At 33.0% G+C, this 18,245-nt stretch overlaps 1 pseudogene; it reads right to left on the reverse strand.

The window, feature by feature from the left end:
- Window positions 1-5,382: 5,382 nt before the first annotated feature.
- On the reverse strand, window positions 5,383-9,621 carry LOC140986789 (ethylene-overproduction protein 1-like; annotated as a pseudogene).
- Between the last annotated feature and the right edge of the window lie 8,624 nt (window positions 9,622-18,245).

The following is an 18,245-nucleotide window of genomic DNA, read 5'->3' on the forward strand; positions in this document are numbered from 1 at the left end:
CCGATAAAACTTGATCATCTATCTACAATCCAAGTGTATGCCATTTGAGATTTTCGAATCTTCTACATTTTGAGTTGCAACTAAATATGCCTATAGTTCCCATTCTTGATGACCAAACTTCGAAAAACAAACAAGAACATGTCTTGAACGCATGTTGCGCCAGACTCAAACGAAAAAGTAGCAGTCAAGGTTCCTCACAAGCTTGTCATCCTCCACAGGGAACCACAAGTTTCGAAGGCAGTGAACTTTGCTCGATCAAACTCAAAATTTAAAGCCACTTTCTTATTTCTCTCCACGATATCTAAGAATTTGAGTGAAGGAAATATCGATGAAGCAGTAGATGCTTAAGAGATAATGAAGAATTCATAGGAGAATCAATGATAAAGTTCAAACGTAGTAGATAAATGTCAATCTCAAACAAGGAAGGATACGACCTCAGATATTTTGGACCGATAATTCAAGTATGGGATTACATTTGTGACAAAAGCATACATAGAAAGCTGCATCCTGCATATGACACAGAAAATTCTGTTAACATCTTTGGCTAAAACTAATTCCATGATCAGAACCTTTTCTATTGTAGATTCAAAAAACATAGAAACGGCTCACAAAGCATGTTATGTTAATAGAAATAGAAACTCCTCCGATCCATATACGCGGCCATAAGTAACGCGAGTTTGGAAAATTTTAGACACCATGAATCGAAATAACGTGGAGTTACTTTGGTGTGAAACTAATAACATAAACACCATCAAGTACATATCCTAACACAAAGCGAAAAATGGAAGTCCACGGGATTTCAAAACAGACTTAGCGAGCTCTCAGCTCATCTTGTTCAAGTTTCTTAATGGTTTGCCTTTGATCTTCAAAGGAGACTTGTTGACCCTCTAAATCATCAATTTCATCGACAGTTATTGTGTTTAAACACAAACACAATTGTTAGCATACTAGACTCAATAAATCTTGAATCGGAGGACATAAGTACAGTCAAAGACTTATCTAAGCTCCCCTCTTAGCATCTGTTCAATTCGCTCTTTCTCTTCCAACTCTTTCTGTAGTAAATCTAATTCAGGATCAGCAACACACTCAGATTCTGCAGCAGCCGCTCTCAGCTTGTAGTAAATCTAATCCAGGATCAGCAACACACTCAGATGCTTGTTAACATTGATCTTCTCTCTATAACCTGAGAGTATCAAGTATCAACCATCTAAAATAACACTAATAGGATAGCTGTTTATGCATGTGCCCACAGATTTCAGTATTTAAGCAGATCAAAATAGCATACTTAGATTAGCTTGTAAAGGTAGTCCATTCCACGCAGATATCAATTTGGAAGATAAAAATGGGCAGGATAACATGGAGCGAAAAGATCAGTTGTGTTGGATGTCGAAGAGAGAAAATGCTACAGAATAAATCCAAAATTCAAAAACTATTTTTGCAGGATTTTAGATTCCAACTAAATCAACTTTATGAACCAAATGCACTATGCCATGCTGGACAGCATGTTTCGATTGTCTGGTTTTCTTTAAGTTTACAGAAACTTCTTAGTGTCCACAACTGCCTGACACTCAACTCTCCCCGAGTCGCAAGGCTGGCCGAATAATTCACTATGAGTTTGGATTGGAGGATTTGAATTTGAGAGAGTATTTGAAATAACTTCATATTATGAAGAATTTGAAATCCATTGTATCGGGATTTTTAAAAGTGTTCGGACATTACAGTACTCACCTTCAGTTAAGATCAGTTTAATCTTATGGCAAGTAGGAGGCATTTTACCCATAATTTACTACTGAGCAATAGGATATTGAAGAAAATTAAGAAATTCCCCTTAAAGATTTTGAAAAGCTTAAGACAACTGGACCCGAGAAGCAGCAGCCACAATACATAAATATTCTTAAAGTGGTGCCATATTAAATTTCGTAAACATTAGTAGTACATTTTTAACCCTAAGATTTTGTATCACTCTCAAGTCAATTAGTGAAAAACTACAAGTGTAGCAGCCTCAAAAAGTGGTATTTCGAGGGTGCGAAAGATAACTCAGTATGAAAACCATAACCAAGATTAATTTCTTAAACAGCCACCTAAAGTTTCTATCATTTATACTGATCTTTAAGGAAAAGCAAACCAACTGGCTGAAAGCATAGAACACCAAAACATTTACCCAGAAAAAAGCACGATTCATTCTTTCTTGCTACCACTTTGGAACGAGCAAGTTGTTTCCGTAAGCCAACACTAGCAATTCTACATCTATGTATCACCCGACAAGCGCAGCAAAAAAGATCACATTTTGATTGAAGAAATGTAAGAATTTTGAACCTTGAATGGTTTTTTTTGAGTGTGATTGAAATCCTTTCCACATTGAAATTGAAGGGCTTTGGACTGGTGTGAAAAATGTTTGAGAGCGATGATATCTTTCTCCTCTTTCAAGAATCCTATCAAGTTGTTTCCGTAAGCCAACAGCTCTTCCATATCCATATTTCTCAATTAATCTCCCAAATTTTGCTTCAGTTTCTTGGTCTCTGGATTTCGGGAGTGAAATTAGCAAAAGGGTTCAGGTCTTGGTAGGCCGTGAGTTCGAAAAATTCACCACATTGAATGAGATCTACAGTTGTAGTTTGACTTTCCTGTAAAGATCGGAATTTGGCGGAAAAAGAGAGAACACAGTGAAATGTACACAGGGAGGAAATGAAATTTTGAAATAACAATTTGGGTGCTAATTAAGGAATATCATGCTTCTCGATTTTAACATTTGTTTGGCTTTTTGTTCATTTCTGGTATTTTTGTAAAAAAGAAAAAAAGAAAAAATGTTACTACTCTGAAAATATGTTTTTCTCCAATATCATTTTTCGAACTATATAATTTGCTGACGTAAATTAATGACTGAGTCTTATGTGAGACCGTCTCACGCATCCTAATCTGTGAGACGGGTCAACCCTATCAATATTCACAACAAAAAGTAATACTCTTAGCATAAAAAGTAATACTTTTCCATGGATGACCCAAATAAAGATCCGTCTCAGAAAATACGATCCGTGAGACCGTCTCACACAAGTTTTTGCCATTAAATTTTTATCTAAAATTTGTCTTGTATTTATATATAATGAATTTTTATACGAAATATAATGAGGTTATAATAATTTTTATTTAACGTTAATATTTGGATTTCTAATTTATTTATTTTTTAAAATCATTAATTTTTATGCTTTTTTATTTTAAAAAAATGGTATTTAATAACTTTATTTAATAGATAAATTGCACACTGATAATACGTCATTTCTTTAAGCATAGTTTGGTACACATGATAGGATAATAAACACGTAATATATAATATAATGATAAACAAGTTGTAGTATATTATATTTAAATGTTTGGTATGATTTTAATAAGAGTGATTAAATTTATATATTAGATTGTAATGACAAAATTAACCTTATCATAATAAATTTTATAATTTCAAAGTTGTTGCTTGAGTTCATATTTCTTATCTGTTCATGCGTCGACAGTGCTTGCATGATTTATTTATTTTTATCTAATTTTATATATTGTATAAAATATGATAATTGAGCCCTTGATTTTGTGAGTCAAGTCAAATATCAATTTTTAAGGTTAATCGAATGATACTAATAATTTTATTGAGATTTATAAAAATTATTTATAAATTATCTCGAGTTCATTTATATAATTATCATATTATATAATATATAAAAATAAATAAAAATATTTATTTGATTTCAATATGAGAGAACGATAGTGTTTATGATTTTTATATATTGAGGACAATTAAGTATTTGTGGTGTTTTTTTATCATTAAATTAAAATTATCACATCTCATAAAAGGGATATTTTATCCTTGTATAAAATTATTTATCTCTAAAAAGATACCAAATGTGGGATAATGAGGATTATCCAGTGTATCAAACTATACCTCAAATTACACCTTGTGATTGTGCAACCAGAATCATTAGGATTGATTTGAACTGGTTGATATGTGTATTTAGATTGAGATATATATTAATTATTTTTACTATGTTACGATACTCGAATACATAATAATTGTTTTGGTGTGTCACTGTTCCACCAAAATTTGCTTCCAATGGAATCCCTTGAATTAACTTTCATATTGTACGCTTGTTAGTAAATTACTTATCTTTCTCTGATTTCTTTCATTTTTGAATCATACATTTATGTTTATCTCTTTTATATGTTTTTGTCCTAAAAATATATTTTTTCCTCTTAATAATTAAATTATGTAAGCACATAGGAACAACGGGCGATGCTTGTTAGTATGAAATTAAAGATTTCAAAGTTTATTTGTTTTGTGCGGGTGAATTTAATGTAGAGATATATACTTGGTGAAAATATGGTGATTTTTGGTTCTCATATCGACCTTGGATAATGTCTATGAAGTGCTTATCATGTTTAAATTAACAACTCTTTATATGGCATTTATGATATGCTAGAACAATATTCGGTTGTATTTAGTATGATAAAAACTGACGAGTTCTAACATATCTAAGTGTATTGTCTTGAACGCGTATATTCAATAATTCATATTTATTTTTATACAGAGAGTCCGTGATTTTTTATATGGACATCATATATGAGAACAAATGATGATTATTGGATGTATTTTTAGAGTATTTTCTTAATCGGTAGGACCTCATAAAAGTATCCAACATACAATTCTCTAAACTGCAGGCTCCTATATTAGGTACAATATTGATATAATTCCAATACAGTGGTGGTCAATATTCACATGTTTACCTAGTGTTCGAGTTTTGTAAAAAATCTATTAAGATTTTTTATTCTTTATCGGCAAAAGTATTCGTTTGTTTTTTTTTTTTGGGAAAAATAATGCTTTAAAGAAGCCAAAAGAGCTAAATCAATTGTAACAAAACTCCATCACCCAACCAAAAAGAGTGTATTGTAAATTTGTTTCTCGAAGGCCAAATGCTCTTCTGTTTCTTTTGCTTGCGGATTTTTCGTGGCATTAAGATTTAAATTCTGCTTGTAATAGAATGTGTATTCTTTTGTTTGTGGTTTTCTCCTTTGAGAAGTATGCCAAACAATTTTCCTTTATTGTCTGTGAATCACACGATGTCTTTCTTGCATTTGATTTTAGTCTTTTTATCACTAAACCAACAAGAAAATGAAATATTATGGATCACCATATACCTTCACAAATAACCAAAATAAGGAATACAAAATCTTCAAACTGATCTTGAAAACTGGTTATGTAACTGATGAGAAAATTTAAGGATCACAAGTACAAAACGAACATGCGTGTATTATCAGTTGACTTCTCAAGTCCCTTTTAATTGATCTTCACAGTTATGATCGGAAAAATCATCACATCTCAGTGGATTATGCAAGAAAGTTGAATGGAAAAACATTGTTCTTTGCATTTAAATAACTGAGCAAAAATACAACAATTCTCTCACAGAAGTGCACGTATGTATCATTTACCTTAAACTACTATAAGGCATAGAGCTGTACAACTACCATCTAACCATCAAACTATATTGTGTAGAAGTATAATCAATCAACCATTCTTCCTTGGCACCATCAAAGATTCCATTCATTATTCTTGCTAACTGAATGTCTCCCAACAGGTTCCGCACACCAGCCTGTGTCTGTCTGGCTTCTTTCACCATGGAAAAAATGAAAACATAAAAAATGTCGCATGGCCACGACCCTAGGTTGAAAATCACATTTTTAACAGTACAAGAGAGAAACAAGAATCAAAATTTTCTATCTTTCCCTCTGACCATTTTGGTCTTGCTCGTGCGCACGTTCCTGTGCCTTCCGATAAAGTTCAACTGTATCTGCATGGTTGGGATCAAGACCAAGAGCTGCCTCACAGTCTCGGAGGGTGGATGAGACATTTCCCATTGAATCATGAAACGCTGCACGAAGATGGAGCAGTTGAAGGTCCAGCCTGAATGCCAAGGCTTTGGTGAGCTCCGCAATTGCTTCTGCTTCCTTGTGGTCATCCATGTAAACTAAATACAACGATCCCATGCTTAATAAGTATAGCAGCGGAACAAAGGGCAAACTTAGTAGGGTTTTTTGTTTTTGCTTAAAAATCTTTACATTCTTGAAAAGGTTTTACTTTTTAATTTACCTTCCTCTCTGTTCATTTCCTGGATCAAACATCTAATTTTGCTAAAGAGGGAAAGCAATCCCATGAAACAAGTCTAACATGGCTAGTATATTGTTTAGGATATAAACAAACTAGAACATACCTGCAGCACGATATCGATATGGATACGTTCGTAATGGGTCGAGTCGTGTTGCCATGGCAAGATCACTTTTGGCCATTTCTCGATCACAGTATTCTGAACGTTTCTCATATGCTGATGCATTGTATTGCACCTTCTCGATTAACTTTGTCATCTCATCATATGCCGCTTTATGCTGATTTTTGAGATGGTATACACGTGCCAGACCTTGATGTGCTCTTGTACGTTTAATGTTCAACGCATTCATGTAGAATACAATAATGACAACTATTTCCTCTTGTGAAAGAGAGAATACTTACTTGACCTTTCCTGAGGCCATCGGATGGACACCTAAGAGCTTCTTCAAGAAGCTCAATGACATAGAATGACGATTTTGGATCTGTAGTGGTTTCAGATAGTACATATGCTTTAAGGAAAAAGGCTTCAAATGATCTCTGAATAGAGATGGATTCTTCAGCTTTTGCTATCGCCTCTGCACGATAAGCCGGTATCGTACAAAACCCAACCTTCATATACAAGTCTTTCATTCTCGGACATTGCATGATTTCGAGCTATTCTGAGACTTCTCATTGCTGGCTTGTGGCAATTTAATCTACCATAATATGAGATACTTTTTCAGCAAATCAGTAATACAAAGAGAAACATTAATCAATAGAAAAATCTGATGGAAAGGAAACTACATGGCCAAATCGCATTTTCCCATAAATAAATAAAGATGAAACTTTAGAATAATCATAAACTTCCATAAAAACATTCTGAAACACACACTTATGATCAGAATATGGTAAAAAAGGATCGATCTTCGGATAAATAAAACAAATTCATTTCATATACAAAGTGTTACCGCAAGAGAAGGAGAGATTGGCGAAACCGTAAAAGGCTCTTTCCCGGATCATTGGCCAGCATTTGGTGAACAACAGCCAAAGAACCAATATCGTCTACCAAAGACCACCTGTCATAAAGTTGCATCCAGCAATCAGCCTGGCTCCACTGTTGCACATGACTGCATAAAAGTTCAACCAGTTGATCACCATGTAACTTCCCATGAAACATCATATAATTGGGATCCAACGTCAAAAGGGCTCGAATATCTCTTAAAGCCCCTTGATAATCCTCGAGGGAAATCAAGAGCCAAGCCCGAAGCTCGAGGCAGTCAGGAGATACCTTAAAACTGATAATCTTGTTAATTTCAGATATGGAGGTGCTGAGTTTATTCTCCTTTGCCATTACGACAGCTCTATACTTGTAAGGATACAAAAGGGTTGGGTCCAATTCTGTTGCTGTATTCAAATCCATCATCTTTTCTTTCCCGTAACTGTATAAAGACCGCTCTTGATACATCCACCCGGTGGCCGTATAGTCAGAAATGAGGGTGTTCAACAATTTGTATGCCTTGAACTTGTGACCACGCTTGTATTTGGCACGCGCTACGCCGACTAAAGAATAAACATGACCCAAATTAACAGCCTCCTGGAACCATCTCTCCGCATCCTTATATTCCTTTCTTTCGAGCATGACACAACCCAACTGGTGAAAAGTAACTTGCTTCTGCCAATTCTCGATCGCACATTCGCCTTTTCTTTCCAAAAGCATCGCCGTTGTATTAGATTTCATGTCTTCTTCCATGGAAACCTGGCTTAGAAAACTGTATAACAAAAACGAAGCATGCCCCACCAGTGCTAATCTCTCCCTCGCCTCGGAACTGCAAAAAAGCTTCACCACATTTGGATTTTGCAATGAATTTGGGAGTTCCCTGAAGATTACTTGTAAGCAAGCCGCCACTAAGAGATATGCCCCCTCTTCTAACCCATATTCGATAAGAACCATAGCATCATCCATGTTATTGACCAAAGATGCTAAATATGCATCACAAGATGATTTCATTCTGTCACAACAGAACCGATTAGCTAAAGTTAGTAGTTCCAAAACGATGTTTGGATCCAGTGAATCCACCCTATTCGTCCTGCTGAATATCTCGGCGGCTCTCATGGCCTTCGCAGAAATCCCGTTTTGTGAAAAGTAAATTATTTCCCTCCGTGATTCAATAAAGCTACCGTATAACATTGCTTTGAAAGGTCTTGAAAGAGAGGCAAATTTAAACCTATTACATTTGAACTCATCCTCACCAATACAAAACCATATATCATAATCATCGTCATCCATGTCATAATCGTGACTCGGTGAAATTGAACATTCTTGAATTTCTACATTGGAATCCATATCCTCACCTTCTACAAAATATCGGGGACAGGAACAAGGATCATTCAAAGATTCGGGATTATACCCTGAAACCAACGAACTCCTCGGGCATTCCATGCTCCACCCACAGCAATCCATGGCCGATACACCCCCCAAAGATTGAACATTGTTCGATATATACCCCAGATCTATCAAACTGAGGGCATTTCTCAAGTTTTCGATAAACATAAGCTAAAATCTCCACATTATCAACAAATTTAAGACAAGGATCAATGCTGGGTTCAATGAAATCTGTCAGAGGAAGCCCGTAACCCGACAAAGCCTCCTTTAAAACACTAGTATTCGCATTATTACTTTGAGAGAAACTCTGATTATGTCGATGAGATTTCGACGACCTAATCGAATTGACCCTTAAATGATCTTGCAAATGCTGAAAGAACTTTTCTCCCAAACCAGTTCCAGCGGCTGCCCCGCCGCTGACACTGGGGTTGAAGGCGCACAATTGGGTTCCCTTCCATCTACCATATTCAAACTACGCGTCGAATTGAAAATAGGTTGCTGCATTTTCCTCAATCAAATACAACCCTACAACATAAACAGTAACAAAAACAGAAAATATCATAACGAAAGCAAATACCAAACGATCAAAACCTCCATACCTACAAACTTTCGCTCCGTTGATCAGGAAAGCCAAAATCTTTGGAAAAACAGACAGTGATTATGAAAGCAATTTTCTTCTATAAATTTTCTCTTTTTCTTTGTGGGTTTGGTTTTTTTAAAAAAAAACTTGTACTTGATAATTGCTGATAGGAGGGACAGCGGCGGTGGCGGCCGTTAATCTCAACGGCCACTCCTCTCTCACCTCTCTATAAATAAATTATGTATCTATATACGTATATATCCACAAATTTTTCTCTTTTTTTCGTTTTTTAAACTAACAAAGCTGTCTCCTCTTCTTCTAGCTCTCCCCGATTTATTATTTCACCCGTTAGGAATGGAGAGCCCCTGAAGAGGAAAGCTGTGTTGCAATAATTTTTTTCACATTTCCCGTCGCGTATCTTTCGGGGAAAAACTCCTTTCTAGACCTTCGCGCGTGGAGTGTAACTCCTCTGTTGATTGAGTGAGTCGGGGAAATGATCCATGGCGCGTGGTGGCGGTATCGCAGGTGACAAGAATATGGCGTGGCACCACTTTTAGAAACGACAACGCTGTGCAGTGCTGATGAATGATTGGTGAGTGGGCTGAAGTGTTGGCCCATTTTGTATCACGGAATTTCCATTTTGGGCTTTGAGAATGAATGAGGCCATTTTTGGACACATTGTATGTCCAAATTTGGACATCAAGATACTGAGAGATTTTTTGTTAAAATTTACCTATTATGGATTCAAAATATAAATTTTTTTAAAATTGTATTTGAATATATTCTCTTAATTTTAATTTCTCCATATTTTTGGCAGAAAAATGATTTAATACTAATTTTTTTTAATACAGACACACATTTCATACCTAGAGATACTGATTTAACTTTATTGGTGAAACCTCTCCCGCTTTTCTTAAAATAACTCATTTTTAAAATTATATAAAAGTAGTTTGTATTCATGTTCAATACGGTTAAAATATTACATATAAATTTATATTTTATTTATTATTATATACAAACAACGTGCGTTCTTTGCTGGAATGCAATAAATATAGTTGTCCATATTAGGAGAGCGGTCGACACATGACATATTAAAATACTAACACTAGCTATAACTTTTGATAAAAATTAAATGTTCATTTCTACAATTGATATCAAAGTTAATGTCAAATGTTATATTTTCTTGAATTGCAAGGAATATAATTTATCAGGAGAATGATTGTTGAAGTACAATAATTATCTCTACTTGAAGAACGGTTGGCAAATGAAACTTGAGCTGGTGTACACTATAAAAAAATTGAAGGTACACACCGTTATTATTAGGTATAGAGTTTGGTTAGAGCCAATCATTTGATCATATATGCTTAAATGTTATTACACCTATGCACACACTAATATCTCGTGGCAAGTCCAAATTAAAATTGAATAGAAAAATTATTTTGATTTATATTTAAAAATCTAATAAAGTGCAATTATGTTAAAATATGTTTAGAAAATATTTTGAGCTTTGATTTTATGATATTTTTTTATTAAATAAAATAATCATTTTATTTCATCATTATTGACGAGGGAAAAATAGAAATCCTATATTTTGCATGCATCAATGAATATAATTTGTTTATTTTTTTATGCATAGTAGAAGTAGAAATGTAATACTTATAATAGATTTTTTTTAGAAAATATATATGTAGATATAATAGGATGAATCTTAGCGGACTCTAGCAAATCGAGTAAATTATAAGCCATTTACGATATCCTTTTTTTACGGGATGATGAACAATACTACTTATTTATTAGACATATATGTAGGGCTGGGATCGGGTAGGGACCCATCCCGTAACCCCCTAACCCGATCCCCGTCCCCGTCCCGATAAGAATTGGGAATAAAAAAAGATTCCCGATCCCGTACCCGACAAATATCGGGACCCGATTGTTTGGGATCCCAAATGTTCAGGATCGGGTCAGGAAGTGAGACAAAATCCCGATAAATATTTTTTAAAAAATTCATTGAACGTCATGACATAGTGTGTAGTATATATGTACATAAGTATTATAAATTAAAGCATATTTCTAATAAATTATAAATAAACCGAAATATAACAATTTCAGAAGCTTTTACAGAAACAACGTTGCAGTAAAATACAACACAACGTTCTCAAAAAATAAAATCTAAGCTAGAAAAAACATAAATCTGAATCGAGAAACTAATTAAAACTCTCTCCAATTATGACAACGAGGTGTTAGTGGCCCTAGTGTACATCTGATGGCGAGAATGAGCTCACAACATAAATTCCGATCACACCACTAGATATAGTTTCCTAATTGCCTTCCCCGCTGACATCTACAAGCAAATACAAAATCAAAGCAATTATCACTATGTTTGCAAGATCATTTAACAAAAACACATCCATGAATACACACATCTAGTAAGTTTGCTTTGAGAAAGAGGAAATCACAATGAAACGTCTCATATGACTAACTTAGGATATAAACTAATGAAATCAAATGCATCTAAAAGTTGATGAAAGAAAATGACAAAATCAGAATTCAATTAAATAACATATGAGCAAACAACATACACACTTTGAGTCTTTAGCATCAGGTTTTTAAAGTCAAGATGACTTCATAACATATCATGCCAATCTAAATATAAAAAATGTATCCAAGCAAAAAAAAAATAGATTCTTACCATTTATCCATTATTCTTCCACCACGAGACCTTTGGAGCTTACACTTGAGGGATGCATTACTTTGTTGTGTGCATGATGGTACCTACAAACAACATATATTATATAAACATAATCTAAAAATATAAAATATAAATATATAGGTGATCGATAATTGAAAACAACATTCAACCCGCATATAGGTGATTAATTAACAAATAGATATAATTAATCTAAAAACAACATTCAACCCGTATATTTTATGAAAATTTGATTTACCTAGAGCTAAAAAAATTATGCTAAAAGGAGTGGAATGGCGGCAGTCGGCAGATTTAAAGTTGAATGATAAAAAAATTCGCAAATTGATTGGGGTGAAAAAAGAAAGGGATAGGCGAAAATTTTGCTATATATATGTGTGTGTCTATGAAAGGTGCTGCCTCTTCTTCTTCGTCGAAGTGCTTTTCATCATTATTTTCTGAAGGTAGAAGTGATGGAAGCAGGAGGATTGGAACTGAAGAACGAGAATGGAAATGGAGAGAAATGAAAATATGAAATTGGATAGGGTCCACAAGCAGGAAATTGTACAGAAAATGGGGATTTCCTATTTTTTTAAAATCTAATAAAAATATTATTAATATATTTGGGTCGGGTTGGGAATCCCGTCGGGTATATCTTATAATCCCGATCTTTTTCCCGATTCTGAGCGGGTCGGGAAAAATCCCGACCACTCGGGTCTGGAAAATTTCGGGTCGGGCCCGGGTCGGAAGTCGGGAAGGGTCGGGAATTTTCTGATTTTTGCCAGCCCTACATATATGTGGCTATAATTGAATATGTCTTTTGTGAGACGGTGTCACATATCTTTATTTGTGAGACCAGTTAATAATATCTATATTTAGAATAGAAAGTAATAATTTTGATATAAAAAATAATATTTTATCATGAGTGACCTAAATAGAAGAGTCGTCTCACAAGAATTTTTTGTTAATATATACAATAATACAAATCAACATGTTGCAATTAATATATATACATTTGCATATACGAAGCACATGCTTTTTCAATCCCTAAAATATTTCAATTTGATTTTCTAACCACATGCTTAGACAAAAATTTCTTGGATGTACTATCGCTGAGCCACCAAATGTTGAAAATATCTCAAAAATGAATATAGAGTTTTATTTTTTTATGAAATAAAACTCTATATAGAATTTTTCTCCCAAAAACACATTTTTTAAGAATTATTTTTAAGTCAAACATCATAATCAGGACTCAAAAATTTAGCATAATCTTCACAAATTTCGAGATTCACTATTCGAAATTCTTTCAGCTTCAGTTTCACATGCAGCAAAAGAACAGTCACAAGGCGTGGTCACGCCTTGTTTCAAGTCTTATTTTGTTTTTGTCTTTCTTTCACAACTTTATCTTGTCGATTTCAAATGTAATAAAAATCATATATATTTAGCTCAATTTTGATCCAAGACCATAAAATATCTTTCTATAATAAAATAACAACAAAGTGTATCAATTAAGCATTTCGAAAGCGAAATAATGGAAAATATGATAATACAGATATAAACTATTATGAGTCTATCATTCTTATTTCTAAACCTTTTTAGAAGAAAAAATAAGCAAAAATCCTTTCTCTTTTTGTGTTGGGTAGTAGTAATTATCGTTTCTACATAAATTATGAAAGAAAAAAAATTGTGAGACTGTCTCACGGATTTAAATATGTGAGACACGTCAACCCAACATAATAATCGGATCTCAGCTAATTTGGCCAAATCAACACACAAGTGATTTTGTAATTTCTGCTCACTTAATGAATGTTTGTTCTCTTCGTCGACCCTACTTTATTCTCTTCTGAAAACAATCGGCGCGACAGCGGCGTCGAGGTGGCCGTACGGCGAGGGTTAGGACAAGTAGCCAACTCTTTTATCTTTCTCAACATCTCTTTGAGTTCTTAATCATGAAACGTCTCCCAAAATTCCTTCTTTCTAAATTATGTCCTTCGTAAAAAAACCTTTAAATCTCGAACAAACATCTCTTTTCAGTTTCTCATGCGTGTCTTGCAGTATTTCCTATGTTGGTACTTATGTGAATCTCCTATCGGGTGTATGACCGTCTTCTGATTTTCAGGCTTTCTTCTATCTTGCTTTTCTAAATCAGCGCCACAAAATATTGAAGTTATTGGTTGTCTGTTTAGATTGAAACATAGTTCATTCCTCTTGTCGGGATAATTTTGAGTGTCAAAAGATTTGTATTCCCTTTTGAGTGTCAGATATTTTCTGAATTTTTTCTTCGAATTCAATTTTCTTAATATCGAGACGATTTATATCGTTGGATAAATTCAATTGGATTTAGGGTTCTTATGTTTTTTTGCTTGAAATTCTTCTTTGCACTCTTTTAAAATCCGTCGTGTAATGACGTTAATCTAATTTTGATGGATCGGTTCTAACACCTGCGAAGGTGCTTCAAACACAATATTCTCCATGAGCTTCAATAACTTGTGTTCTAAAAATGCAAACACCGATGAATTAAATCGAGTTTGGTTTAGAACCAAGCAGAAAAATACTCGAAGTAATCCTTCGTTAAGAAAGCTGTTATACTTGAAAGTATTTTAACTTGTATAAACTGAATAACTAAAAAGCGGGGGGTCAGTTCTTGCATATATCAGTTCGGTTATGGTGAAAAATGAACTAATAACAGCTCGAACTGATCAAATCAGTTTGAAAACGATAATTAAACAGTTAAGTACACAAGATATGTTTATAGATGTTCGGAGACTTCAACTGCTCTTTCGTCACCACTTCTACCACCTCAGGTATGATCTATTAGAAGACTTTTATTTATACAACACTTTGTACAAACTCATTCATCTTAGGACTTACACTACTGCCTAATCTGAACTTTTAGCCTAGACTGAAGGCAACACATTTCAGCCAACACTTGTTTAACGTCTGTGTGTCAAATACTACATACATATTGTTTTACGTCTTTATACAAATACCCACTCAGCTATTTTATAAGCTCAACTCTCTGTATTTGTGAGTGGTGGTGTGTGCGTGTGAGAACTGATTTCTGAATACAACACGAATGTACGTTCTCACACAGTGAGAGAAATATGGTTATAATCTAAGCTGATAACACTTCTAAGTGTTCCCTCACAGTCTGGGCTTGTTGTTTCTCGTAAAGCTGATAAGCATTATGCGTGTCCTCTCTTCTTTCTGATTTTCTCGCACACCATTGTTATGATTTTGTTAATGGTCTTGGTCTGTATTTATAGCAGCAAGATGACCGTATATCAAAACTCATCAAATATGTTCGTTGCAGCTGAATCCGTTCTTTGAAATTTGTGCCTCGTCTTTTGTGACATGTATTCAGAAACGTCTCGACTTTAATCTTTGCAGAAACGTTCATTATTGTACTATTCATAGTACAGATGCTTTACTCAGTACGCACGGCTGGATTCCATAAGATAAGCTTGTCGCGTTCTGCAGACTGATTGATTCCTAACTGATGTTCTGAACTGGTCTTTGAACTGGTTTGGTAAAATCAGTTGACTCGTCAGCTGAACTGATTTCACTGATTCGGCTGAACTCTTCATCAGCTGGACGGGCTTCTGAATGTCTTCTGCTGAACCACCTATCAACTGAACAATCAGTTGAACTGGTATTTGATACTTCAGTTGGACTGATTCCGTTTGGACAATCAGTTGACACTTTTAGTCAGCGTCTCAATAGCTTCAGTTTTGGCTCGATAACTAATCAGTTCGAAGCCTGATCTGTTTCAGCATCTGCGCACTTAGGTAATGCATTAGAAACAAAATAACAAGTTTTGTTAACATCAAAATCAAGATTGCGAACATGAAATGTTCCAACAAATTCTTATTACAAAATTGATGAGCTTTATTTTTTGGACAAGTTGTTACTGCATATTTTTGGGAATTGTAATTTGAAACTAGGAGAGGTTGAATGATGATTCTGATGCTTGAAAGCCAAATATTTGATTCCTCAGTTTTAATCATGTCAATTATTAATTAAGATAAATATTAGACAATTTTAAGATTTAGGAATAAATTTTAATCAATGCATGCATCACATGAAGTTAAAATACGACAAGCTTGGAGGAGAATACTTAGGACAAATCAATGAAAATTAGTCAATTTTCCCCCATTGAATGTTGATGGAATATATCCATCTACCAAACAAACACTTCCATACTTTTTTTTTCCATCCAACATTCAAACGCATTTTTTTTTCTAATTTAAATATTATATATAGTCGTTAGTATATTGAGTCGATTAATTTAATTATTTATAGGTAAAAGCAAAAATTTGTGTGAGACGGTCTCACGGGTCGTATTTTGTGAGACATATATCTTATTTGGGTCATTCATGAAAAAATATTACTCTTTATGCTAAGAGTATTACTTTTTATTGTGAATATTTGTAGGGTTGACCCGTCTTACAGATAAAGATTTGTGAGACCGTCTCACAAGAGACCTACTCATAGGTAAAATAGTTCTTTGTGTAGGTAAATATTTCACATAATAAAATTTTCTCATCAAAATATATCGTATACATTTTTAATATTAATTATAAAATATTTGTGATATAAATCAACCAATTATTAATTTGTATACTTTGAAAAGAATATAGTTGACATGATTATGGTTGCAATTTACTTTTCAAAATAAATAAACGTAACGTGAATTTCAAAATCAGTAGTTTTAAGTTGAGTGTGTGACTATAGCAATTTGACATACAAATAAGACGACGGTACTAAATAGTAAAGACCTTTGAACTTTTATCAAATAACTTTCTTTTCAAATTTTGAATTCAATTTGAAATATTGAAATATAAACATTAAAATATTAATTCAGAATCCTCTTGGTGAAATATACCATTAAAATATTAATTGAAATATACACATTGAGATACTAATTTAACTTTCTTGGTAAAACCTCTCCTGCTATTTCTTAAAATAACTCATATTTAAATTTATATAAAATTAGTTTTTATTCATTTTAAATACGGTTAAAATATTACATATAAATTTATATTTTATTTATTATTTTATACACACACCGTGCGTTCTTTAATTTGTTAGAATGCAAAAAATATAATTGTTCATGTTAGATAGCATTCGACACGTGAGGTTTGATTATTAAGAAGATGATTATTGGAGTGCAATAATTATCTCTACTATGAGAACGGTTGACAATTGAAGCTTGAGCTGATGTACGTTTTAAAATATTGGAGTTACACACCATTACTATTAGTTATAGATTTTGGTTAGGTATTGATCGTTTGATCTTATATACTTAAATGCTATTACACATATACACACACTAATATCTTGTGGCAAGCCCAAATTAAAATTGAAAAGAAAAATTAATTTTATTTATATTTAATTATCTTATAAAGTGAAATTATGTTAAAGTATGTTTAGGAAACATTTTGAGCTTTGATTTTATCATATTTTATTTTTATTAAATAAAATAATCAATTTATTTAATCATTATAGACGAGGGCAAAATATAAATCCTATATTTTACATATATCAATTAATATCGTTTGTTTATTTTTTCATACATAGTAGAAGTAGAAATATAATAGACATAGTAGATTTTATTTTTTTTTAAATATATATGTAGATATAATAGGTTCTAAATCTTAGCGGACTCTAGCAAATCTTGTAAATTATAAAACATTTATGATATCTTCTTTTACTTTTTTTACGTTGATTTAAGAGATGATGCACTTTAATGCTTATTTATTATACAATCATGTGGCAACTATTTCATCATTAGGTCTATATAGTGTGAGATGATATCACATATATTTATTTGTGAGATATGTCAACTTTGTCCATATTTACGATAAGAAGTAATAATTTTGGCATAAAAAGTAATAATTTTTCATAAATGACCAAAATAGAAGATCAGTTTCACAAAATTGATTAATTAAAGCTTCTCACAATATTTTTTGGGTTATTATATATATACAATAATACAAATCAACATGTTGCTATTAATATATATACCTTTGTAATACACGAAGCACATGCTTATTCAATCCGTAAAAGATTTCAATTTGACTTTCTAACCACATGCTTAGACATGATAATGTACTAAATAATATTATAAAAATCATACATATCTACATCTATATGGTGTTAAGTTGTATATATGTCATGAAACTTTTTTTTATAATTCTAAATATATTATTTAACCATCAAGTATAGATTTCTCATTTATCTTTACTTTCTATTCTCTCTTTTATCATTTCAAGCTAAAAAATTAATAATTTTAATTTTTTTTTAAAAAAACTTATTTTCTTTTCATTTTCTTATAAAGTACATGTATTGAGGGCATCTCCAAGACTGCATCAAAATGATGTAAACCGTTTTGGTGCAGTATTTCTTTTTCCAATGGGGGCTGCGTTAAATTTGGCGCAGGGGTTTGTTTATTTTTTTCTTTTTTTTTTTTAAATTTTTT

This window comes from Primulina huaijiensis, chromosome 1 (genome assembly GCF_012295235.1).
Source record: "Primulina huaijiensis isolate GDHJ02 chromosome 1, ASM1229523v2, whole genome shotgun sequence".
Classification (NCBI taxonomy): domain Eukaryota; kingdom Viridiplantae; phylum Streptophyta; class Magnoliopsida; order Lamiales; family Gesneriaceae; genus Primulina; species Primulina huaijiensis.